This window comes from Anas platyrhynchos, chromosome 1, assembly GCF_047663525.1.
Source record: "Anas platyrhynchos isolate ZD024472 breed Pekin duck chromosome 1, IASCAAS_PekinDuck_T2T, whole genome shotgun sequence".
Lineage (NCBI taxonomy): Eukaryota > Metazoa > Chordata > Aves > Anseriformes > Anatidae > Anas > Anas platyrhynchos.
The window spans coordinates 103,492,493-103,518,476 of record NC_092587.1 but is presented as its reverse complement, the minus strand read 5'-3'; the positions used below and the strand labels follow the sequence as shown (position 1 = coordinate 103,518,476).

The 25,984-nt window shown below is 37.3% G+C and overlaps 1 protein-coding gene across 23 annotated transcripts in view; it reads left to right on the top strand.

Annotated features, from left to right (window-relative positions):
* The window catches only part of NRIP1 (nuclear receptor interacting protein 1), a 226,722-nt gene that overhangs the window by 74,193 nt on the left and 126,545 nt on the right, over window positions 1-25,984 (top strand). For 6 of the 23 annotated variants that reach the window (XM_021279065.4, XM_027449297.3, XM_038185873.2 and 3 more), the window contains one exon: window positions 18,615-18,705. The exons of the other annotated variants lie outside the window; for them this stretch is intronic. The gene's annotated coding sequence lies outside the window, so the exon portion shown is untranslated. The remainder of the gene's footprint in view (window positions 1-18,614; window positions 18,706-25,984) is intronic. 23 annotated transcript variants of the gene reach the window in all.

Below are 25,984 nucleotides of genomic sequence, written 5' to 3'. Positions count from 1 at the left end.
TATTAGATATTGCATTACAATGGCTTGCAGACATTTAACACCACTGTCATTTTGTTTGTATGTGCTCCCTTGGTTCCCATTTTCTAAATCCTATTTTTCTGTGATGCTAGGGAATAATTCCCCAAGTGTTGTCCAGTGATTGCTTATGTATATGTACTTTGGTTTGTGAGTAATTTTATTCACTTGAGTAGCCCCACTGTACTCAGTGGGCCTTACATGCATGCCTAAGAACTTGAGAATGCTGATGAGCATAAAGAATATAATTTGGGCATGTAATGGTTGACAAGCAGTTGTTGTTTTGTTTCTGGTCTCTCTTAGGACTCATTTGTGTTGCCTCCAGTGGCAACTTTTGGGAGCATTAGTAAGGAAGGCCTAGAATGCTCGAGGCAGTCATATCAAATCCTAGCCTGAAAAATTTCTAGCATACCCACTGTAATGATGCAGCATATATAGCATACTCTTCCTCTAATAAATGTGTTGTTTGACTTCATTTTGAGTATAGAATTGGTTTGAGCATCCATAATAGTCAACCGTAGTGAGATCATCAGAAAATGTTTGTGCTTTTTTAAATTGGGGAACTCTGGATTTATCAAAAAATCCAGATAATCCAGGTGTTTTGGAAATAAAGGTAAATCAAAATGAGGGATCCATTTCTTTTTCTGTGATGCTTTCTGTTTGACTCAAAGTCTAACACTGCTATAGTGCCTAGTCGTCTAAGCAATTGTATTTACAGGGAAGTTAACTGCATTATTTGCTGGTATCAGAACTGGTGAGATAGACACTTGAAATTAGAACAAAATTAATAGTAATTTACAACTTCACAGTTGTTGTGGTCAGCAAGAGATGGTTTCTTAAACAACCCTGATACTACTTAATAGACAGTGGCTTTTGTGGCAACAATGCTTTTGAAATGTTTCAGGTCTTCAAAAATAGCTCAGTAACTGAAAGCTTTGTTTCAAATTGTTACCTGTGTTTAAAAGTCATTCTATTCAGAGTTGCAAGAGTCTATACTGTGAATTAAGGTTTTGCACTGTGTGTATCAGCTTGTCAGTAAGGTGATTAAGCTAATGATTTGAGGAAAATGTGTCTGTCAGTGCATAGGTGTCTGATGCTTTTGGCAGAGATGGCATTCCTTACTCCATTTCTAACCAGCATTATACTGAAGAATACCTGTCTTAGTATGCAACTTTGGGTTGCATAGCATTGTATAGTTTTAACATGGAGTACAGTGGTTGTCTTGATTAGAGATTATTATTTTTTGATTATTTTGTTGTTGTTGTTGTTTGTTTGTTTAAGTCATAATTCTAGGCCACTTGGATTCCCGCAGAAAAGTACAGCTTTGCAAACATAACTGTTGATCTGGCTGAGGCTGTGTAAGTTTCAGGAGGGGAAGGCGACTGCCTAGATGTTGTCTAAATCTGAGCATACATCAAAGAAAAGTCTGCCTCATTGAGCTAAAATTTATAAGCTATGTTCAAGTTTATACAGATATACAATTTTTACATGAAACTTCAAAAGATGTAACTTACAAAAAGATACAGATGAGGATTAAAAACTTGGAGTAATTATAACTATGCTGTCAAAAGAACAAGGTGGTGATTCAGTGTAAGTGAGGCTGGCAGAGGCAGTCCTTAATTGAAGAAGAATTGGTCACTGTAAACTGACTGCATTTTATTTTTAATGATAGGTTTCAGAGAACAGCAAATGAGTGTAGTTTGATCTTGACTGATAGCATGCTTTTTCCTTGTTGGTTAAAAAAAATAAAAATAACGAAAGCCTGAGGATATGAAGTTGCAAACAAAACTTTCACTTTTCTTTCCTTTCCCCGCTGAAGAGGAAAAGAAAGACTACATGGAAGTGAAAAGAACTGTGCTTTTGTTGCTAAGCATTTGGGTGTGTTTGTCTTTGGGAATTAACGTAGGTGGTGCTTCTGTTATGTCAGTCTAGAAAATTTGGTGAAGGGATGGGTAACTTGCAGGGTGGAGATATCCCTCATTCTCCCAGTGGCTTGGCATTTAATATTTTACAGCAAACTTTTTAGTTTAACATATTTGAACTTGTACTAGATAGGGTTAATAGGCTAGAACAAAAGGTCAAAGCATGAGGCATTAGGCTTAATTAAGGGAGAGCAGGAGTGGCAGGAGTATGTGACAGTTAAATGGGTTTCCCACAGACTAATGTCTGTTACAGTGCAACCATGCCTCAACTTAAGTGGGTTATTTTGTGCAAAGGGCAGCAGTGATTAGCAGTTTGACATGCCAGACATTTCTGGCCAATCCCATCTGTTTTAGAGGTTAAAAAAGCACACCTTTATGAGCTGATAGATTGATTTGTGTGCCCGTTTGGTAAAGATTACAAGTCCAAGGCCAGTGCTGTAAATGCCAGTTATAGAATATTGTACTTTCTTAGTTGTTCTTTGTTTAAACTGTCAACTGTTTTGTAATGGGGATAACAGCTATAAAAGTGACCGTACAATATGAAAAACATGGCAAGGATTCTGAAGCAAGTGTTTTGAACCAGAAAGGTCTGGGTGGAAAACTTCCTCATCAGGTCTGTTTTGAATTTTGTCCCATGAGTCTTGGCCATTCTGTGATGCTGTGCTTGGAAGGGGAATCTGCCTTCGTGTGCTCCTACCAAAAGTTCATAGCTTTTCTTTATAACCATCACTTTTAATGTATTTGTCCTGAAGTTATCTGCCTCAGTGCTAACAGTTTTTCAGTTCTTAGCACTGTTGGATAGAAGAGAATCCTCAGTACTTAAAAGGATTCAGGGTTTATACCTGACTTCATTACATTCTCTGTTTCCTTCCTGTTCCATTACTTAACTGGGATGATACATGCATATTTTTCTTGGATTTTCTTTTGTAGCTATTATTCTCTGGATAGTTTATTTTATTGTAACATGAAGTTGCCTTAAACCCAGAGTAAAATAGGTAGCACAGTAAGTCTTGAGTGTGTTTCCTGTCATCTTTATGACTTTGTAAAGTCAAAGTTACATTACTATTAATATGAGACTATTAATAAATCGTTGATGCAATAAAACTGTTTTTGATAATGTTCAAGGTTCATACATAGTTGAAGGTGATTATCCTATTTTAAAATCAAGTAGAGGTCAGACTGTGTTGTAAGATACTGACTTTGGCCCAAATGATATCTGATGACTGTCATTGGTCACGAAGCTTTCCTCACTTGAAACAAAAGTGATTTTGAATTAAATTGTTAACTAGAATTGTGCTTTATGGTAACATGCTGATTAACTTTTGATTCTGTGAAAAGCAGTGACACATATGTGCTTACTTGTTTTTAAGGACTAAAGATTTTATATTTAAAAGCTATTAAGCTTTCCCTATTCTCTATCTCCTGTCCATTCAAGCAACGACACTTTCTGCTAAATACAATTGAGAAATAAAGCTGCATTAAATTAACATTAGACACCTTACATTTAACGTTCCAACATTAACTTTAAAATTGACACCTGTCTTAAATTTAATATTTTTCGACTTGGAAACATGATTTTCTTTCACTCAGTTTAGTATCTTCAACTCTTTTAATGATTTGATATGCATATTTTGAAGACTGCTGCATGCAGCTAAACTATACTTTTACTGTAACAGCTGTGGCCTGTTCATGAAGAGAACTGCGGATTCATGACTTATGAACAGCTTGTCTTCACCGTATCTAGCTTTGTGAGAGCCACCTTTTTTTTTTTTAGTATTATTATTTTTTATCTTGTGAAAGTCTCTTCCCCTATTTCTCTTTGAAAAGCCTAGAAATACTTTCAGTGTCCTTTAGGATGAGCAAGGCATCATCATTATCTTGCAGTTTATTTAGCAACATGGAGCTGGAATGGGCATATGCAGCATCATGTTCTCTATGGAATAATATCTATTTAAATGATTTGGATCTAATACATATTTACATGAAAAAACATCTTGCCCTTCTCTGTGGGGAGAGAAGGTGAACAAGCATAAATTTTATAATACTCATTGCTTCTCTTGCACTAAATCATACTTAAATTGCAGAAGGTTGTTGGCTTGAGAGTTGTGTAAAAAGTGCTTGGCTAGTAAAGTGGGGGTGCAGGGAGATTTATCTAATTTAATACTAAGAAAATGTCAGCTGTAGTTTGTTGATAGTGATTGCTTAAATCCAGAAGCTGTAATTCAGACTTCTCTATATGCATATTTGTAATATTTTCATCTTTATAACACACAAAATATAATCCTGAAACTAGCTATTAGTGCAGTGTGCATGCATACTATATTTTGGCTAATTGGATTGCTATTGATCATACCTGAGCCATTATCTAATAATCTTGGGAATGGGGTGGATGCTGTGTATGCTTGTCTGCTATTTCAGGGCAGAAGGTACTTTATCAAGTTTCTTGCAGTGGTTGTTATTAAAATCTCTATAGTTGCTGCAATTTGTGTAATTAGCATTTCCTGCTCTAAGTGTAGCACAAATGAGAGGTTTTCAGGTAACATGATAAAAAATCTGTTTGAGACTACAACACAGGATACTTTTTACCCATATCTTAAGGCTAGAGTCTAGTTTTGTTGATGAGAGTGGAAGTGATTTTTATTGTGCTTGGGCTTCTCTCAGAGTCTGCTTAGTTTGTGAAGTATGGTGTCATGAAACCAGTATGGTGGCTTCCCTTCTACAATTCCATTTTTCATTCCTAGATAAATTTGTGCAAAACCATTCAGTTTAATGTTACTGAATGTAACAGGGCACTATAGCAAATATTCTGTAATTGTTAGTGAATCTGCTGCTTTTTAACATGGAATCTTTTGTATTGTGCATTTAAGTTAGGATATAAAATATTTGCATAAAATATTCATACTGCTTGATTGGCCAGTAGACATTAAAAGCTATTTGAAACTGTCTATTGTTTTCAACTTGTAATAGTCTTAAAAAGAAAAAAAAAAGTTAAAAAGTTCCCAGTGTTAGGTATTTTAGAGTACTTTGCTTTTTATTTTTATTTTTTTTCTCCTCTCCCTGTAATAGATGACATGTCAAAGGCAAGCACTTGGTTTGTACCCCTGACCTTTACATGCTGCTTAGGAAGGATGCTGTGCCATGTTCATGTGAACTGGCCTACTGTAGATTTCTCCTTATTTCAGACTTTGATACTCTTTGACCTTGTAGTCGTTGACTTTGATCTGGAACAATTTCAAAGTCATGTAAATGAATGTAATTAAGGTATTGCTTATCATCTTGGAGAGTTCACAGAGAGGCTTATTGGCTAGAAAGGTTTGTTTACTTAATATGGAAGGTTAATATAAGGTTAAATTTCGCTGTGTAAAATGGCTTCATAATGTTTTTATTTAGCAGCTGAAGAAAATAGTGCTTGAAAAGGCAAATAATAGTTTTATCTGACCTCCGTATGTCTTCTGTAGCTTGCATTATTGGGAAAATTTATCTTCATTGCATAGTATTATTGCAGTCTTCTTTTCGCCTCCTCCTACAAAGAGAACCTCTCACGCTTATTTGTCAGCTCTTATGTAGGAAAGGAACTACATTAAAGAAGGGACTGCAAAAATATTTGACAATAATTGCTGTAAGTAGTCCATCCACTTCCACTTAAGTCTTTTATTTCCCCTCCCCCTTTTTGCAAGAATGGGATTTATATTTTGTTCTTCAGTAACTTATCTAGTTTTTATTCCTAGTGCTGCCACAATAAGGTGAAAAAGCAGTATAAAACAGCAGAGAAGAACATTGTTACTGCTTTCTGCCTTCCACTTCTCAGGCAGTAGAGAGAACAGGGCTTAAACCTCTGTGTTCTTGTCTGTATTCCTCAGCTTAATTTGAACGGAGTTGCTTTGCTTATCACTTATGAAAATAACATTTGCTTGAGTGTTGTTTTTTTTCTGCTCGCTTTAGAAAATTTGTAGTTATCGGAAAGGTAATCACATGGCAAGTGTCAATTAGAAAACTCTTTTCCCATACCTTTTCTGATCCCCTGCTCATGGCTGTTTTTCTAAAAATGTACTTCCCAGCTGGAAAAGCATAAATCCCTGGTGGGTGATGGTGTCCAAGCAGGTGTGTTCTGCCAGACCTGCACTGGGCTGATTTCAGTGACGATGTACAAAGCTACATGAAGCTTGGAAACACCTCTTCCTGCACAGCTCTTTCTGGAATAATTTAGGCAGCAAGGTTGCTGGCTTGTTTGCCTTATTTTGTAGAGTACTTGCTTTTATCATTTCTTCTTTGTGTGGCAAAAGTAGTAGGCTACTTGCTGTGGAGGTAGCTAACTTTCTTCTGCTTACTAGAATATTATGTGCTAAATAAATTATGCAGCAATGAGAATTAATATCCTTGAAAGGCTGATTAATGCAATGAATGTCTTATGTGACTATTTCTGGCTTCTGGGGATGCCCTATAACTCCTGCCCAAGAGCTTTCTTTTTTTCCTATCCTCCCCTCTCCTCTACCCCTCCCCCCCCTCCTTTTTTTTAATGAAGGTTAAGGTTCTGATCCTTGCTTCCCAAACATGCAACTAGGATAATAGCTTGATTTTTTTTTTTTTTCTTCCTCCACTTTGTAATAACAATCATAATTTGATGAGATCTAAAAGCGCTTTCAGAACACAAATAAGCAAAAATCTCTCCTTATCTTCCTTTTCCCACATACAAAAGGTAAAGTTCAAAATCATAATATAACAATCTGAATGGGGAGAGGGGAAAAGGAGCACAACAACTAAGTGTGAATTACTTAGCCTTTTTAAGTTAGACGGTATTGTGCTGTTGACTTCAGTAAGGCTAATATTTCACTTTAATTCTAGAGCTTCCTGAATAGTGGACAAGAGGTATATGGTTATGGGGAAGAAAGGCAAAAACACCTGAAAAATGTCCTTTATCTGTTACTTTAGGTCCTATTTATGAAAGATAAAGGAAGAATCCATGCACTTTTGTTGCTCTTTTTTTTGCTTAGCTAACATACTAAGAGCAAATCTGGTCCTAACTTCTTAACAGTGACCATGTAAGAGTGCAAAATGTCTTGAAGAAAAGGTTGCCTTTGTCTGGTGGTTAAGGTGATTTCTCAGTTGTCAGTCCTGGTTCTCTCAATTTGTTGGTGTTTAATTCTCTGCTACCTTAAGTTTTATCCTGCTACAAATAAATGAAGAAAGAACGTTAATAAACTGTGCTGATATCATACTGTAACCTCTTTGTACTCCCTGACATAGGCTTAACTGTAGAGGTGAAGAGATAACAAGGTTGCACAGAATCACATTTGTCGTGTACTGAGCTCTGGTTTGGCTTGGGATTGCAACATCAGACGTGCAAGCTTAGTGTCTTTTTTTTTTTTTTTATTTTTTTAATATAGGTCTTCAACATATATGTCTTAAGCTCTTGTTCACCAACTCTTTTTCTTTTGCTAGAATTTTTCACACGGTCATGATTATCTTAGTATGCATGTGACCATGAACTGCTTTTTGATCTGAAACAAATAAATAGTCAATTTCTAAAACTTTATTGTTTAGACTCAAAATTTTGTCATTATTTGTTTTCTACTGTGATTTTTTTGAAATTCAAAAAGGATGTATTCACTGTGCTTTTCAGGCTTTCCAACAACACATGATTTTAATTTTTGCATCACCCAGCTCTGATTTTGTTTTCCAGGTGTTTTACCGTGCAATGAAGATGAACAGTACATGTATTCAGACATCATTTCTGTGGTGTTTTGGTTTACAATCCTATACAGTTCCTATACTAATTTTTTCCGACCCTTGTCTAGGCAAATACTACCCGTATTTTTGCCTTTGCAAAACTAAACTTAGGCATGAAATCTGCCTTTAAAATATTCTTTGTGCGGATTATCACAATATTTCTGTGGTTCTTACCTTATGACTTCTTTTGTTACTTTTTGAGGAAAATTGTGTGTGCCTCATGAGATGACAGGAGAACAGGAACAATCAAAATTCCCCTTTTTATGGTCTTTTGGGATATCATAGGGCATTGCTGTTCTACTACTTAAGTAGATTTAGAGACTCAGATATCCATTACTCTGGATAATGGATTGTATGAATTTAACATATATAACCATCATGCTGGTCTCCTTTTTCTGTCCTCCTTAGATCGTTGTACAGGAGGGAAAGTTAAGTCATAGGCAATAAACACTTGTAGACCTGCCATCTGATCTAATTCTTATTAGTTTACTGCTTGATGCTGTGGCTGGTGGACTTTGCCAAGTGTATCCATGATGGTATTACTAACCCTGGTTACTCACTCCATTCCTTTATGGAAGAGTCCCCTCCCTGTAGCAGGATGGCAGAATTGTGTGTGCTGTCGTCTCCTCACCTGCTGCTAGTCCTTGTTGAGCAAAGAGAGTAGCTTAAAAATGGAGATGGTCCCTGTGGAGCATACAGTGTATTTCTGTAGTAACTCACCCCTCTTATTTGCAGAGCATCTGCAGCAGCCTGAGAGCTCTAGTGAGATGTCCTAGGATGTCCCAGATTGCTGAAAGAATGGTGGTTGTTTAAGTAATTCATAAAAGTTACACAAAACGCTCAAATATGCCTGAATGTTGCAGTTATTGTGCTTCAGTATCAAAGGTATGGAAAGGAGAAAGACTATCAGAAGGGCATGTGACAGCATGTATGTTAGAGCTAGTGATGCTAGGAGCATTGCAAACTCTTAAAACTGGGAGGGAAGTAGTGGATGGGGCTTGTTTTTCAGTTTGTGAACACCTGGTGATGAAGCTTGTAACAAGAGGTTAGGCTTCTGTTTGCTTGATTTTTCTTAATCCTAATTTAGAGTCTGTATTTAAGACCTATCAAATGACTTCATATGTTCTCATTAAAAAGAATTAGGGTAGACGGCTGCCTTGTGACATATTTGAAGCAAAGGTGAAGCTTACCTGTAGAAACTTCAGGAAAAAATGTAACAATAGAAGTCCTGAGGGCATAAGTCATGATAATTTTGCATGCTTTTACATACTTCTGATGAGTGAAAGCCTTGCACTTTCTGGGTAAAACAGATCTCACCTGATTGATCAAATGTGAAATGCTTATGTTAGAATGCTTCTTGTGATTTTTCTTAAGAGTATGGCTAATACAGTGGTCTTCAGATATAACTAAAATAAGTTGGAGAAACAAATGTGTGCTTAACTTTCAGCCTGCATATCAATTAATGTAGGGGCAGATATTTCTGATTTTTCTCTTTTGATTCAATTGTTAGGCCACAGAAAGAAGTATGTAAACATAAGCACAATTCATAAGCTGACTTCTGGTATCTCTCTCTGTTCCAAAAGTGTATTCTTGCATTTATTTTTTTTACAAGCAATACACTTAAGAGATGTAGAAGTAACTGTTAATTACTCAAATGAGATCACAGAGGAGGAGAAAAAAGGTATAATATTTTTTGTATGCTTTTATTAGCTCTCCTTTGTTACCTTGTGTGTGCTATTTAGTCTTTTCAGTTTGCTCGTGTGTAATGTACATAAAACATTCTCTTCTGAAATGCATGAGTGATTTATGTTGAGTTGTTCAGTGACTACAGCACAACTAGGAGGCTTGTCTTCTATTGGATGTGACCAGCGCTGAATATTTGGGTACTTCTTGTGGTTTGTGGGCATTGTTTTCTCTCAGATTACAAACAGTGTTTTCCTGCTGTTGGGACTACATGCGTAAGTAATATGTTTGAACTAATTGTGGCCGCATTTTAGGAGTTATTGAAGGACTTTGGGTTTAAGTTGCTCTTTAAAAAAAAAAATAAAAAAAAAATTAAATATTCTCCTCTCAGTGGCTCTACCTAGAGTAGAAAATATTTTTGTTTTTGTTATTTAAAAATTACAATAATAACAGCAACAAAATAAGTCTTTTTGTGCCTGAGGGATTATACCCACTTATATATACCCCTACCACTGAGTAAGTGAGAGTGAAATGTGCTAATCTGTTTTAATATATTCTGTAACAATCATTTTTTGGGCATAGTGATGGAGCAAATGGGTTAGAAGCAATACTGTGAGGAGCGTTGATTGTTTAGAGGGAAGGAGAAGATACCTGAGCTTTTCTAATCAAAAGACAGAGCATAGGAATGCAATGGAGGTGTTGAGACTTGCTGGTCCTGAATACTTGGGACTTGAACTCTGATACTTACGTCACTGGAACCACTGGTTGGAGAACTAAAGATATTGCCAAAACTTTGCACGCTAACTTTTATGTGACTTGTTTGATTCTGTGTCTCTGGGTGAAGGGGAGGAATTCTTCATAAAGTAATCTGTTGGTTAACAGTGCGTGGATGACGGGAGTTTTAAATAATCCCTTTGGACTAGGTTGAGTAACCTTTGATCTTAGAAATTGTTAAACAATTTAGAGGAAGAAGCAATGATGTGGAGGTGAAGAGCAATGATGTGAATTGAAGGTAGAATTTGCAGACTATTCTACCCTTCCCACTGCTGCTTTTTTTTTTTTTTTTTGTTATGCTGTTGATATGATCATTTTATTATAATTTTACAGTGTATTTTTACAAAATGTTATAAATATGTCTGGAACTGCTCTGAGACTGATAGTCAGTCCAGGGCATGAACAAAATAGAAAAATATCAAAATGCAATGTGTCACAGAAAATATTTTCCTGTCTAGAACTATTACATAAAAGAACAGTTTTGTGCTCGTCTCCCAGCTCTGGAGAGGGACTTTGATGTCTATCAGTGGCTGCCTGAGTTCTGGTCTGCAGATAGTGCACATTGGTTAGCTGATATAAAATAGCTGGTTTAAGTCCTCTTCTCCACCCCTCATCCATCCCCATAGTTTTTCCAACTATTTGCAAGTGAAATGGGAAGAGCTGATGTAGTCTAAGGGAAATTAATTCTTCCTTAGATAGTTCACACTGTCACCTCTGGATGTCTGAAGTCTTTACGTACTTTCAGAAGGTGTGTGTGTGTGTTCTACATACAGGTGTTCTGGTTCAGAACCTTTCTAAATAAACAGACCATGGTTTAAAAATGTACCTTTCATGAGCTGTATCAAGCATATCTAAAGCTGTGGGAGCTGAAATACAGCTAGTAAAGAGAAAACTGCCAGAAGGTTTGGTTACATATGTATACAAAGAAGCCTGTGGTGGGTTTATTCCATTACAGGCATACTATCAAGCTCAGGCTGGCTACCTCATGAATGAAGGCTGGTATGCTTACGTATTCTTTCTGTAAAAGTGTGGGAACAGTGCTGACTTTTTTTTTTCTTATTTTAAGCCTTCTAACACTCAATTGTATGGCTATATGTCACCTACTGTGATAGAAAATACATATAATAGCGTGCATGCTGCAGGAAGTTACGGGTCTTGGCTTGTAAATGCTGTGCCGTGTTCTTATATACAAGGTTTACTCTTCAATCTTTTTTTTTTTTTTTCTTTTTCATTTTTGCTTTCTGTTCTGATTGTGCAAGTATGCTATGCAAACCTGACTTCTGTATCCTTGCTGCTTTTGGTAGTAGAATATTTGTGGAATATACAGGCTCCATGGATATATTTGGGCAGAGGGAGGCTGGAAGAAGTATGGACGGCAAAAAGTACCCAGATCTAAGTTTAAAAATTAACCTAGGAAGGACGTTCTAAAAATAGATTATAACATATGAACACGTACCTGTGAGAAAGATGATGTAAAAGGTTTTTGTCCTAAAAGAGACTTTTTAAAGAGAGAGCTGTATGCATCTCTTTTAACATGTAAGATTAGGCATTTGTGATGCTTTAAAATATTTATTCCCTGTTCTGAGGGAAATCTATCTTTGTTTGCTTTTGCTGCTTCCTGTTCCTATTGTAAACCTTGACTCTGAGTATGAGAGAACATCAGACCAAAGTGGAACACACAAATTTTAGGGGAATAGCTCTACTGCCTCCTGAAAGCTGTCTCCTTTAGTTGGAGGTAGGGACTGAGATTGTGACTGAACAGTTAAATCTAAGTTAGCACATCTTTTTTTAAAGTGTTATTTTAGTTACTCCCTTTAAGAGCTATATAGTAGTAAATATGCCTTTTCCAAGAAGAACGGTCTGTCCTTTAAGTGTGCTGATTCCAGGGGAGCTTAGCACAAAAATCAGTGAAGCTGTAGCATCTCCTGTGAGTTGGTGGTTTGATTATTGTAGTTTTATTTGCTGGAAGGAATAGATTATATCCAAAGAAAAAGTGATTCTCCGTCCTTAAGCACTCCAAAGGTTTAACTATGCTTTTTTGTTTCGTATGATAATGACTGTTTTCTATTACAGGTATGTAGAAACTGTATCTGGAAGTAGAATTCCACAGCATTCTGGAGTGTAAAACACAGGCACATGCTAAGGGGAGGAATGGGGCTGCTATAACTTTACAGGTGTGGGACTAAAACACAGGGACTGAAGTTGGGCTGAGCATCCATTAGGGAGTTCTGTGGCAATGGTATACCCCTTCCCAGACTGCCACAGTCTCAGGCCAGCATTCCCAGATGATCATTCAGTCTAGAATTGTCAAAACACAGATTCTAACTGCATGGAGGCATTATTTAATGGGTACACTAGAACAGGTGGGGTTCAAAGTAGGTATCAATGAGGGTTGTCTAACCAATTTTCATTTTGAACCATTGTCATCAAATAACATGAGTTTTTTTCCTGTACAGAAGGTTGACATTGTATATGAGGGAAAAGCTTAGGCACACTCACCTCATTAGGTATGGAAATACAGGAGAGCTGTAAGAGTGAAGCATTACCTATAAAGACCAAATACATAGATATTCCAGCCAGGTTTCACTGAAAAGGAAGTCCTCTCTTCTGCCCATCAGTCCTTGCACTTCACTAGTACAGCCACAGACAGTGGTACTGCTGGAAGCAGTTTAAGGAGATGCAATTATTTGTCCTGTTAAAAAAAAAATATAAACGTGTCTGCTGTCTTAATTACCTGAGCCAGCTTATAGCAGAATCAGGAAAGAGTGCTTTTATTGATTAAAGATTTGGGGGGATTTTGAGGATGTGATATGTAGCAAGAAGTTTCTGCAAGAGTAAAAGTAAGGGAAAATGGGAGACTGGGAATGATTTTATTATTATTATTTTTATTATTATTTATTTTTAATCACCTCCCCATTATCTCATGTAGGCCTACCTGAACCTATTGACAGATACACAAGCTCATGTTTTCTTTATCTATCTTGCTGCTGTTCTTGGTTATGTTAGGAGATTCTCTGAGCAAGAATAGTCTTTCATTGCAAGAAGCTGTATCAGTGTTCAAAGCTTCTTATTATTCCCCTTTTTTTGTCTTCCTTTTCTAATTTTATATTCTATTTTAGCACTTCTTCAAACTAAAGAGAAAAAGCATATTTGGGTACTTTAGAAAATGATATTTTGGAATCAGGCTTATAAGATTCTACTGTAGTTTTCTTAAAGGAAATTTTATTAAATCAGAAGTCTGTTTCATGTAACATCCTTTCAGTTTAGAATGCAGATCTGTACTATGGTTAATAAATGACTACTCTAGCCTCATACTGTATATGGAAAGGCACAGGTTATCAGAGTAAATTCTGAATGTGTTGGACAATCTGTGCTAATTTAAACAAAAATGAATTTACAAAGACCACTCATTTCCCTTAAGTTTTGTAATAACAGAAAAAGAGGACAGGCTTGAAATTATTTACAAGTGGTTTTTTGTTTGTTTGGTTTGTTTGTTGTTTAAAGGCTGACTTATGAAATTCCCAAAGCAGATCTAGTTTCACAACTTTGAGGTTCATGAGACTTTACTGATCCAGGAACGCAAAAACATTCTTAGGTAATAGCCAAACTGAATAAACATTAAGATGATAAAAATGGAAACATGTTTTGTACTTTACCACTTCTTAGGGCTGGAGCTTTTTAGTAACTTTCTCTAATTTTTAAGTGTATCAATTTAAAAGCTTAGAAACATGCTATTTTAGCTAAAGTAAAAAAAAAAAAAAAAAAAAAAGTGAATTAGTGAGATATGACAAAAACAGGCAATATCTTTTTTTTAAGTAATTATTAAAATGCTCAGTGGAGAATGTATTTATTAAATTTATCTACAAATTCTGATAGCACATTTAGTGAAATATAGTTTGAAATACTGTTTTGTTTTTAACCTAATAACATTATTAACAGCTTTTTATAATGCTTGTTCTGAATCAAAGAAATATCCCTTAAATACTGCTGTTTTCTGAGTGTGTGTGGTATAGCAACATCACTTACAGTAGCAGAAGAGAGATGGGGGTAAGGGTTCAGGTGTTAGGTCATGCTAAATAAAGCTATGTGCAGAAATGCGCATTTCCTAAGATGTGCGTTGTGAAGGGAGATGTGGAGTTCTGCATGCTGTTTGTGTGTGTGTTGAATTTTCAGTGCCTGTGCACTGAATTCAAGAAGCCCTTTCCAACTTTGTCCTTTTAGCCATCGTAAGAGGCCGTGGATAGTAATAGTGTTTAGGTTCTCTGCTTGATGAAGAAAGGTGATGCCAGGCTGTTCAAAAACAGAAAGAAACCTCAGTCTACCCCTCTGTAAACTGCTGGGGTTTAGCTGGCTGCTACACATCAGGGGACTGAGCAAAGGCCACACAGATCTGGGGGCATTTTGCCTTTGACACAGAAGTTGGTCGTGCTGGTGTTCTTGGTTCCTGTCATCAATCTTTAATCTGTGCAGCTGTCTAAACTGTCGTCTGCACTAAGAATTTGTGTATGTAATACCTGCTCAATATGCAGTGTTCCAGAGCTTTGCTCTGATTATAGGAGACCCATCACAAAGTATTGATGAATGAAAGAGCAGAAGAGGAATGACTGGGTATTTCTAAATCAAAAAGCCTCTTTGGAAGCATTAATAGGTTATCAACATTTTATTGACTGCAAATATCTTGGGAAGGGGAAGGAGCTGCTCTAGTTCATAAAATTTGGTCACTGGGGAGACTCACCAGGCTTTTACTCCCCGTAATATAGTGAGGCTATAGTGATTCCTGTTGGCTTACATGAAGAAATGTTGTCTACTTATTACAAGTACTTTTAGGGTTAATTTTGACTCTTGTTGTATCTGAACATTTTATTCCTTATCTGGGTTGGGAACAGTTTGCACAGTATAAAATAGGGGAAAAAATTGTAAGGCATTATGTTTTAGGATGGTTTTTGTTTGTTTCATTTATTTTAAATGGTGCTGGCTAGATTTTCAGAAAATGATCCTTGAAACAAACGATTTTGAACTGAATGTGGAACTGTAAATAATTAAGAAAATTTAGACCAAGTGTTAAATATATATGTTGGACAAGCAGATTGTATTTTAAGCAGGGCGGGAGGAGAATCATTTTGTTTTGTCAGTGAGCTAAGTGAGCTGCCAATGGTCCACAGGACTGCATGTGCTGTAATTGCCAAGTAGTTGGCTTGACTAATAACGACTTCTTTCAAATACTGTTTTTGCTTTGAAAAGTGCATTTTAGCACCCACATTCTTAAGATTTTTAATAAAATAATACAAATGTTGGATTTGTTGTAGACTTCTGGTTTTCCATCTACAGTATTATTTTTTTCTGTCACTTGAACATCTATAAAGCATTAAGATTCAGCAATGTTTAAATGCAAAGGAAAATATTGATTATTATTTGGAAGCCTGCTATGAGTTACAGATTACAGCTATATATTTTCATATTTTCCTAAAATATATATGTGTGTGTGTGTATACATACATATATATAAATCCTTTTATCTCTTTTGCTTAAAAAGGCTGTGTTGTTCAAGCCATTTGGGTACATAAGGTGAGCCCCCTAGTTTTCTGTTAAAATAGTAGCTTTGGAAAACACATTAATGGCAAGGGTTCACTTTAACATTTTCTTCCTCTTCTCTAAGTAATATTTTGGAAATAATTGGAAGAATATGTGGAAGGATGGTCAGATTCTGGGACAACTTTTCCTGTTGAAGACTTTCTTGGCATTGCCCACCAGTTAACTCCAGGATTGAAACTGTGAATTTGAATTCTTTCCTTGTTTGCATTATTAAGATGCATTCTGAAAATTGCTACTGCTCCTAATCAATTTTCCCTTAAAGAAAGCAACAACATAATCTGATGATATCTGTTATTAGATTGTGTTTCCGGTTTTTAAGACTTATTTGGGTCTTGGTCTAGTCAAAAGTGGTATTTGACTGCTTTGTTACTATCTGTTGGTGCCCACTCCCCAAACTTGTCCATTTCTTTGACTCTTGGTGTGCTTATCCATCTTGCTGCTCATTTATCTTTCTCCAGATTCTTCCTCAGAAATGTTACCTCCTTTGCTTTCAGAAAATCATGCAGTTGTTTCTATTCCATGTAATAGTTAGATAGAAGTGCATTTTCTGTTTACAAAACAGGAAAACAGATTGCAGTCTCTTTCTTTGGGAGCTTTTTTTTTTTTTTTTTTTTTCCCCTCAGCCAATGGTCTTGTGAATGGTGTTCTGAAATACTAATTTTTCTCTTAGCAATAATTAAGATTGACTTGACTTGGTCTTGTACTCTTGTCAATATAAAGATGACTTTCCAGGTCATCTTTCTTTTCCAGTTGGACAAGCACAAGACTTACCTTCAGCATACATAGAAATGGAAGTATCAGCAAATGGAGGTATGACACTATAGAGACGGGTGGTGCTAGTTTACTAGCAGCCAACATCTTATATAACCGTTTTGTAACTTGCTGGTTTTGAGGCGTTTTTGGCTGGCAGGCTCTCAGCCTTCTGCATCGGGCCAAAAAAAAAAAAAATAGTCTATTTCAGGGGGTTTCACTTCAGAATAATAATCTCCATCTCTGTCACCTCCATGTGAGGCTACAGGGTAGCCTGGTCTTGAGGCTGCACTTGACTGCTGCTACGAAACCCCAGTTTAAGAAGTAGGCAGCTGCCCATCTGCAGAGAGGGCATAGGTGGCAAGAACATGCTCGGGCAGTTCTTCAACAGCTGCGTTGGCTTCCTTTTGGCTTCTAGGGGTAATTCAAGGTTTTGGCCTTGATTGCTTTTAAGCCATAATGTGACTTGAGCTCCAGCTGAGAAGCTGTCTGCTTTTTTTGATCCAACATAGCAATTAATGTCAACTGGGATACTTGACCTAGATCATCCTAGTTTTTAATGTCAAGTAGCCATTGGCAGGAAGTTCTTCGAGAAGGACTTTTGCCTGTGGAATGTGTTCCCAACCTGGTCTGATGGAGTCAGTTTGCTGAGAGGGCTTGGCGCCAGGCAGATCTGATTTCTTTGCCTGTGGAGATGAGAATTGTTCAGTGCTTGTCCTGTTTTCCTTTGCCCCTGAAGAAAGACAGGTTCATATTGGTTTATGATGGCTAAACTAAGATTTTTCCACTTGAGCCATGTAGGAAGACATGTGAAACATGTTTTAGAAGGGAAAAAAAAAAACCAGCATACTGGGGTGTGGACATAAAAGGGCTGCTTTTGGTGAATTTTATTGAATGTTTTGCATGGAAAAGAAATCAAAAGATGCTTCCTCACAGAGAGCAATTTGAAAGTGTGGTAAGTCAAATTCAGATACACAGCTTTTCTTAATTTTGTGGAAGATGCTACAGTTTAGTGCCAGTCACAGAAAGCTTCCTTCCTGCTAGGGAAAGAGATTTGTCAAACCATCATTAAGTTCTTTAAGCTTACAGTACCCTACTGAGATGTATAGCTGAATAGACTGTTGTAGTCCCACCTTGCCCCCATGAGAAGATGTTTGATGTTTTTTAATAGCTTTGCAATTTCTGAAGCAGTTGGTCAGATTAGAGAAGAAAAATGTTCAGGAACAAAAGTAATTTTGAGAAGGACTGGTTTTATCTGGTGTGTAGTACAACAGGTGCTTGGCAGTCCCAAGCATGAATACTGGTTGGGTGGAGAATGGGTTGAGAGCAGCCCTGAGGAGAAGGACCTGCGGGTTTTGGTTGATGAGAAGTTCAACATGAGCTGGCACTGTGCTCTTGCAGCCCTGAAAACCAACCTTATCCTGGGCTGCATCAAAAGCAGCATGGCCAGCAGGGCAAAGGAGGTGATTCTCCCCCTCTGCTCTGCTCTTGTGAGAGCAGTTCAAGGAGCTGGGACCAACTTCTGCATCATACAGCTACGTCATGCCCCATTTTGTCAGGTGAGAGATTGTATATTTCTACAAGCTGATAGAATTGAGTTTGCATGTCTGCTTTGGACTTGACAGGAAAGCTTTGAACACCTCCATTTAAAAAAAAAAAAATAAGATATATATATATATATATATATATTAACCCTTTTCTAGTCAGCCTATTTTCTACAGAATTTCTGGAACAGTGTTGTGGAGAAGAAAGGGAAGGAATGAAAGATTAGAACTGCAGGGGAACAAACAAAACTGGGAAATATTAGGAAATAGAGAAGTAAAATTAGAGCACTTGAGAATATTCATAATTTTAGTTTGTGATGATTCAAATAAAAATGAAGATGCTATAAGAAAAATTAAGAGGTAACATGATCAAATTGATCAGTTGGCTCGATCTAAAACCCACTGAAAATTCACTTCTTTCAGTAGATTTTAATGATACTTCCTTTTATTCTGCCTTTTTAATATTTTTTTTAAAGAAAAAAGGCTTAAGGGAAGTCGTAAGAAATTGAAAAATAAAAGGAAATAGACTAGAAGAAAATATATAGGTCACACCAAAAGGGAAAGGTCTCTGCTAAGCTTTTTTTTTTTTTTTGGTTCTTTTTTGAAGACTGGTAATGAAGAGGAGAAGCTTCTATGCAAAGAGTTACTACCCAGAGTGGGACAACGTTTGTGGTGTCTGAGAGGGAAAAAATGAAGGAGTAAGTGCAAACTGTTGAATATTTTGAAATAAACATAGTAATTCGTGTCATGTAAATAAAAGCAGTTATGTGAAGGACTGGTGTTACCCAGTAACAGGCATTCACTGTATTGAGTGGGGAACTGTGAGAACTTGCACAATCGGTGTTTTGTTGCTGATTCTTAAATGGAGATGGTTATGATGGACCTAGGACATAGCATGGGATTTGTCTCACCTGTCATATAGACAGATGCCTACCCCCTGAATGGAGGGAGGATAGGGGAGAGGACCCTGTATACATTTGGTGAAGAGAAATAGGAGTCCTGTAGAACAGGCAGTGGGCAGAAGTAGGCACTTAGAGGGTGTGTATTGTTTGACCTCCTTTAGGCACATGGTATAGGATGAGCTCAATAGCAGAGCCTAGCTCTTTCCTAGGCAGTCAAGGAGGCTAACATGACCTGTTCAGATTCTGACACCTACACTATAAACATCTTCATTTCGTCAAGTGAATTCTGGCTTGGATTCCACATCTAAGAATTGAAAGACAAGGGTGCTCTGTTATTACAGCTTGTGGTTAAGTGTCAAATGCTAGCTGAGTAAAGACTTGACACCTTTTCTAAATGGAGGTTGACATCCTGAGGCTTACAGCGATCTGCCCAGGTAGGGCTAACAACACATGCTGAAGCACTGCAAGGGCAGCTGGGGCAGCAGAAGCAAGCGTGTTCTGCTGCCTTCCTCTTGAGTAGGTGGAGTAGCAGTGGTGGATTTTACAAGATTGGATTCTGCAGAATCACTGGCAAGAACTGAGCACATGTATCGTTTGCCCAGCTCTGGAGCAAGAAATGTCTTCAAAGAGCTGGAAGTAGCAGCCTGTTGAATTCCCCTGGTCTAACAGGATTGATTTGTAGGTGGGTGTGCATAGATGCAACAAGTGGTCAAACTGTAAGCTTCATAGGGATGTGCTTACTACAGAGTAAGGTGTATTTGCTAGTGACAGGCTTGGTATTTACTGTAAATCACATGGCACGTTTGGCGGACCATGGAAAGTAAATGACCTGTTTAAGCTGCTTTCTGGGTGAAAATGGAGTGTTGTACTATATTGTTAAATAGGACCACGTAAGACACAGGAACTCACATTTTGTTGATGCTAGAAACAGTAATTTGACTCCAGTTTTGGATGATAAGTAATATGCAGATGTTACCCTTCTATCGCTTGTTACTATTGAATCCATACAATGGTACTCATAACTTCAGGGCTTTGAGATTATTAAGCTGCTGAACACTTAAATAGATATATCTTTTAGTTGCGAACTTATTTTTCTGGGTACACAATATAATGGTTATCTCTGGGACTTCTTAAAAAATCAAAAAGCGTTTAGTGTTCTGTTTCTCTGAAATGCATTCAAGTTAAAATTTCCAGGAAACTTCAGCAGGGAAATAAAATCAAAGCAGTTGTTTTCATTCAGGTTATATTAAAATTTAAAGCACTGGGATAATCCCTTAAGAAAAAGGAGGGCATCAGTTTTAGTGTTATGACTGTTACGAATGTTTTTATTAAAGTATGTTTAAATGGTAGCCTTGTTTGCAATAAAAATGAAGAGTTTCATACATAAACAGATCATTCTTAATTATTACACCTGTTTTCTTACAGAGTGCTCATTGTCTGTGTAGGCTCATTGTATAATGTATGCATCTGGTAATGAAAATAATAATTAAATTCTTTCACAATGAAACTGTGACTGGGGGGAGGGCGGAGATTGGGAAAGCTCAAGTAATACTAGTAGCCAGATGCATATGCAGTAAAGCTGACTCTTCACCTAATGTATTTTAAAGCCTAAAGTTATATTTTAAATCGGTGGTTCTCATTTTCTAATTGGCACTCCATATGTGGAAACACTGCTTCTTTGTGTTTCTTTGCCCTGCCTCTCTCTTACCATTGCTCCCCCCCCCGCCACGTCTCTTTCCCCACAGTCGTGTTTGCATTGTGATCTTCCTTCAGCCAGTAAAGAATTGCTTTTGTACTGGGGCTGAGAGCAACCCAGGCACTGACCTGAAGTTTGCTGAAGATGCTGCTGCTGAGGAGCCGGGGGAGCTCTGTGGCTCTGTTACTCCAGAAAGCTCACAGGGTGGTGAAGCATGCTCTGTGACAAAACCCTAATGAAGTCTTTCAGTCCTGGGAAAGGCAAGGGTGTAATATAGGGTCAAGTAGCAAAAACAAACTGGTATGGATTAAGATCTAGCTATTTAGGTGAGTGCATACATGATGATTGAAATGTAGGAAATAATGCAACTGTTGTCTTGCAGTAAGGCTGAAAAAACATTTGGATTAAAGCTGATTTACTTTTTCTATTTCTTAATCTCCCTGTTCTTCATTTTGCCCTTGCTTGTGTTCTTATTTGGGATTGTGTGCTTCATTTATTTTATTTTATTTATTTTTTTGGGGGGGGGGTGGGGGGAGGGAGGCGGGGAGTATGCTTTTTTTTCTGAAACCATGTTTTTCCTTCAAATCTATTGCATTTTTTTCCTCTGCTGGTGCTACTTGACCTAGCAGTAATCATGAAGAATGTTTTCTTTCCTGGATATGCTCTTCATCTCTTTCAAGGCATAGTCAGACAGGTCTTCTGTTGAGTTCTGCTTTGAAATTAATAGGAGCAGCATCAAATGTTTTGAGAGCTCAGGACAAACTCCTGACACTGCCCAAGCTCACTATAGCCCATGAGATCTGTATTCATGCTCTCGTGCAGGCACAGATTAAAGCTGAAATAGTTTCACGGCCTTGGACTGATTGGAGATTTTGTAATCTTGTGTAACTGAGGGGACGAAAAGGAGGTGGGACAGCTGGCTGGCTGTAGGAGACCTGGCTGGGCATGTGGATTTCAGCTTAGGGGATAAGGGCAGCTGTGGTACTGGGAAGTGTCCTTTTCAGGAGGCCTTTCAATCATATTTGAATCCTTGGGTGGCCGTTTATAAGATGTGATTTTTGGGAGGGCTGGTGTGATCCACACTTGGTTTATTTGTTGGTGTGGAGTCAGTCAGATTTTTCTGTTTGAGATTGTTGTTTTGTTTTAATAAAATGTATGTACAACCTACTTTATTAATAAAGCAAGTGGTGTAAAATATTAAAGACCTAAAAAATGCTCTGAAAAGATGGCACATAAGGTCAAGATTTCACTTCCATGAAGAAAAAAAAACAAAGTGACTGTTTTTGAAGCTGCTGCTCTGTTGTTAATTTGGAAACTAATTTTGGTCTTTAGTGAACTCATTTAAACTTTTGGTTTCGACTTTTGGTTTCAGTCCCCACCTGTTATAGTTTATTCTACTACCTCTAGCATTAAATACTTCTGCCAGACTTATCTGTTTACTTGTATTTTCAGAGAGTCGCTTTATCTGACTCTGAAAACCTCTTAAATCATCTCAGAGTATCCTCTTTCCTCATAAGAAAAAAGACCATGGATCCTTGAACCTCTTTGTTGTAAATTTCTAAGGTTGTGTATCACTTTTTTGGGTTTTGTTGCCATTTCTATCCTTCCTTAGATCAAAAATGAGAACCAACAATTTTTCTTTGGCTTGCTGGGAAAAAGAAATCTGTTGGATACAGCTGTTCAACTTAAGGGAAAGAGTATAATTTAAATAATCCAAACTAATCTTCTTCCAGAGTAAATTTTTTTAGAAACTTGTTCAAAAATAAATACATTTAAAAAATCTGTTGTAGTTTGATGAAAAGCGAAGATGGGCTTGACAAAATCTGAGTTTCATTGGAGGGTTTGCACCTATGTTTGTCCATGGCATAAATTCTGCTTTGTGAGACAGAACTCAACTGAAAACTGTAACTTTGCAGTTTGGTTTCTGCTTTTGTCTTTGACCATCACACCCGAATAGAGGAACCTGGATGCTCAGCTGGGCAGGAGGGTGCTGTAGAGGGTGACCTGGCACCCTGCTAGTCCCGCATCACTTCTCTCTCCAGGCAACAACTTTCCTTCTCAAGGGGAAGACAGTGCACAACTTATTCTCTGTCACAGATATCATAAAAGGACATATCATAAAAAGGACATTCAGGCCAGCAGCATCCCCGTGAGAAAAAAAAAAAAATTTATTTCTATCTTTTTACCATGTGAAGCCATTGTATATTCATCAAGCTACATAGTGGCAAGAACTCTTTTCTTCCTGCAATGACTAATGCTTTGAGTGTAAGTAGAAGAATCACTATTAAGTGAGAAGGCCACATTGAATTAAAACTTTGTGGAGGTAAACAAAACGCATTGAACCACATTTGCTTCAAATATTTAGGTATGATTTACTGTGGGACTTTGCTTAATGCATGTATGTTGGAGTATGATCCAATGAATTTCCTTCATCTCCAAACTTGAAATGGTAGTTACCAGTGTGGGACGATGTGCAGACATTCAAGACTTAAATCATTGCTTTTTCTTTATTTTCTTTCTTTCTTTTTTTTTTTTTTAACCTGCAACAGTAACATAAGTTGCTGATTTTGTTTATAAGGAAGATAATCTGCTATAAATATGCAGGTAGGCTAGAACTGTGGTATGTAACATCTGAGTGAAGGGGAAAAGTTGTCTTTGGGGATGGTATCAAGTTCAGCAGGTTGTAAACCTGTAAACCTTACTTGTTAGAACTTCTCTGTTTTTAAGAGGGTGGAAATGTTTCCTCCCATGTCCTTTTTTGCAACAAATTAAGGGGGGAGAGAGCAGGAACAGAGAACAAAATATGAGAGTGTAAAGGCTGTGTGCAGTTGATAAAGGAGAAGAATTCATCCACTTCTACCATGTAATGATAGACCCAGGAATCAGATTCAAATACACGTCTAGGTTTCTACTGTGCTTTTAGTGAACCCATACAGTTTGTTACTCAAACTGAAACACAAACTACTCTGATAGAAGAGCTCAATTGTATAAGGACAGAAGAAAACTAATCAGAGTTTTTGGCCATTTTATGCAGTTTTTCTTGTGGGACTTGACAGTATGGCATATATAATGCCTGTAACCTAATCAGTATTACTGTGCTGGTGAATGACATTGTGTGGCATTTGTGTCATGTTAGTGGTTGCAAGGAAGTAAGACTTTAAAAGTTGCTCACATCTAATGTGAAACAGGAAATAAATCTACAAGCAAGGAAGCAACAGAGGAAAGTTGTTTTCTTAATGGGTGGATTAAAGGATTTAGTATGTATTCTTAACCATTATGAAAGACTAGTAAATCCTGTTTGCATATGGGTTGGTAAATTTTTATGAGTAATTAGTCAAGTTAATTTGAGCATCCTTTTTTTTTTTTTTTTCCCCACATCACTGATACTCAGGTTTTTACCATGAATTATATTTTTGCATGACGTCTGATACAGTTCATCCTCAAGAAAACATATTGGACAAACATTTTAAATAAGAATACCATCCAAGTGCCTTTGTTCTGAAAGCACATATTAATGAGCCTCCATTGTTCTTGAAATTGTGCCTTTTCAGTTGTGATCCTGAATTTCACTATCTACCTAAGGAATGGGAAGATCTCTGTATTTCCTGTGATGTTTGTTTGTGGGTGTTTTTCTTCCTTGTGGATCTAGGTCATTAATTTGAACATCTTGAATTCATGGACTAAATTTTGCAAGTTTTGTTCATCTCTTCACGCCCGCCTTGTAAGTAACAAGTGTTGAAGCCAGTGGGCTGGTTGATTGTGAATAGATTTCTTTTGCTCAGGTTTGGTCACTGCTGGTTCTTGTTGTGATCTGGTTATTGATCTATATGCTTGTTGTAAGGTTTAGTAAAGCGGAGAAGAAAATTCTGTAGACAAAATCATTTTTCTGTATTTTTAATTTTGAAGCCTCCCGACGACTAGAAGATACATGACTGTTATTAGAAATTTTAGCCATAATATTTCAGAATAGTGTTTTGGTGTTTGTTTTTTATAGGGTAAAAATAATGTAGTGCTGTCACTTGTGTCTATGACAAAGAAAAATCTGCTAAAAGAGCTTACAATGGCCCAATTTAATTGTCTGATCTGTGCTAAAAACAGTTCTACAGTATCCATTTTTTTTCCCCTTTCTAATTTTGAAAGAATCAAAGATAAATGTCTTGCACATTAAGGAGATGAGCTATAATAAAACATATATGGATAATATGGCAGCAGTCCAAGAACATTAGTATGCACTCCCTGATGTAGTTATGGTGGCAGCTAGCAGTCACTCTTAAGCGAATGGTACTCAGTCAGCACGGAGAGCCCTCCTCGGTGAGCTGTACCTGGTTTGAGAGGAACCCATCCACCATCCTCACTCCTGCCACGTGAGGCATTTATTGCCTGGATCGATGTGAAGCTTGTTCATTTGAAGAATTAAAGTCCAGCCGCTCTAGGGAGCAAAACTTGTTATGGAGTGTCTGGGCCACAGCTGATAATGTCCACAGCTGTGTGGATAACTGCCTAAGGACCGAGCATGTGTGTGTTGTAACAAGGGTTTTTTGGGAAGTGTGCTCACCCTGACATAGGACTGGCCATGCTAATAGATACGCCTGTAAATGTACGTGAACTTTGCTCCATGTGCCAGCTATGTGAGCACCATCACTACTGCATGGTAACCTACAGTTGTTGGTTTTTGTTTTTGTTTTTTTTTTTTTTTGATGGAGTGGAGGCTGCAGGATTCTCATGAAGCACAGCAATGTGAGAGCAATTCCTCTAACCCTTGTCTGCTTCCTCTCCGTATCTAATTAGCCATATGGGAAGAAGACAGTAAGGGATGTCTGCAGGCCAGGCAGATTTTTCCAGTGGATTGGATGTGGTCTGCAGGTTGCAATTTGAGCTTTCCAATATGGATTACAAGATATAACTTGAGGTTTTATGAGTTTCTTGTACCCAGTTTGCTTTGAAACACATACATGTTAGATGTTGATACTTGTTATAATCAAAGATCAGAGAATGTTTTTCTGTTCCTTAGAAGAAAAAAGGCTTTTGGAAGATCTTAATTTCTTTTCCATGATAATCTACATACTCCATTTGCTTAGGGGAGGAGTAAGCTTTACTGCTTCTCCACGTTATTACATATTTCTTGCAAGTGTTCAGGCTTTTACTTTATTATCCTTTGGAGGCTCTTTCACAGAGAAATGAACCTTGATGTCAGGTGGCAGTGAACATGAATATTCCAGAGCCAAATTGTTCCTGCTCTGAAAACCTCATAGGAAAAAAATTAAGAGAAGGAAATTTTCCATGAGGTTCTTCTCACAGACATGTCTGTTGGGTATTCTGATGGTGAATATGACAGATCAAAGGAGAAAGGCTGCTTCGTGAGCATAGGAGATCTTCTGG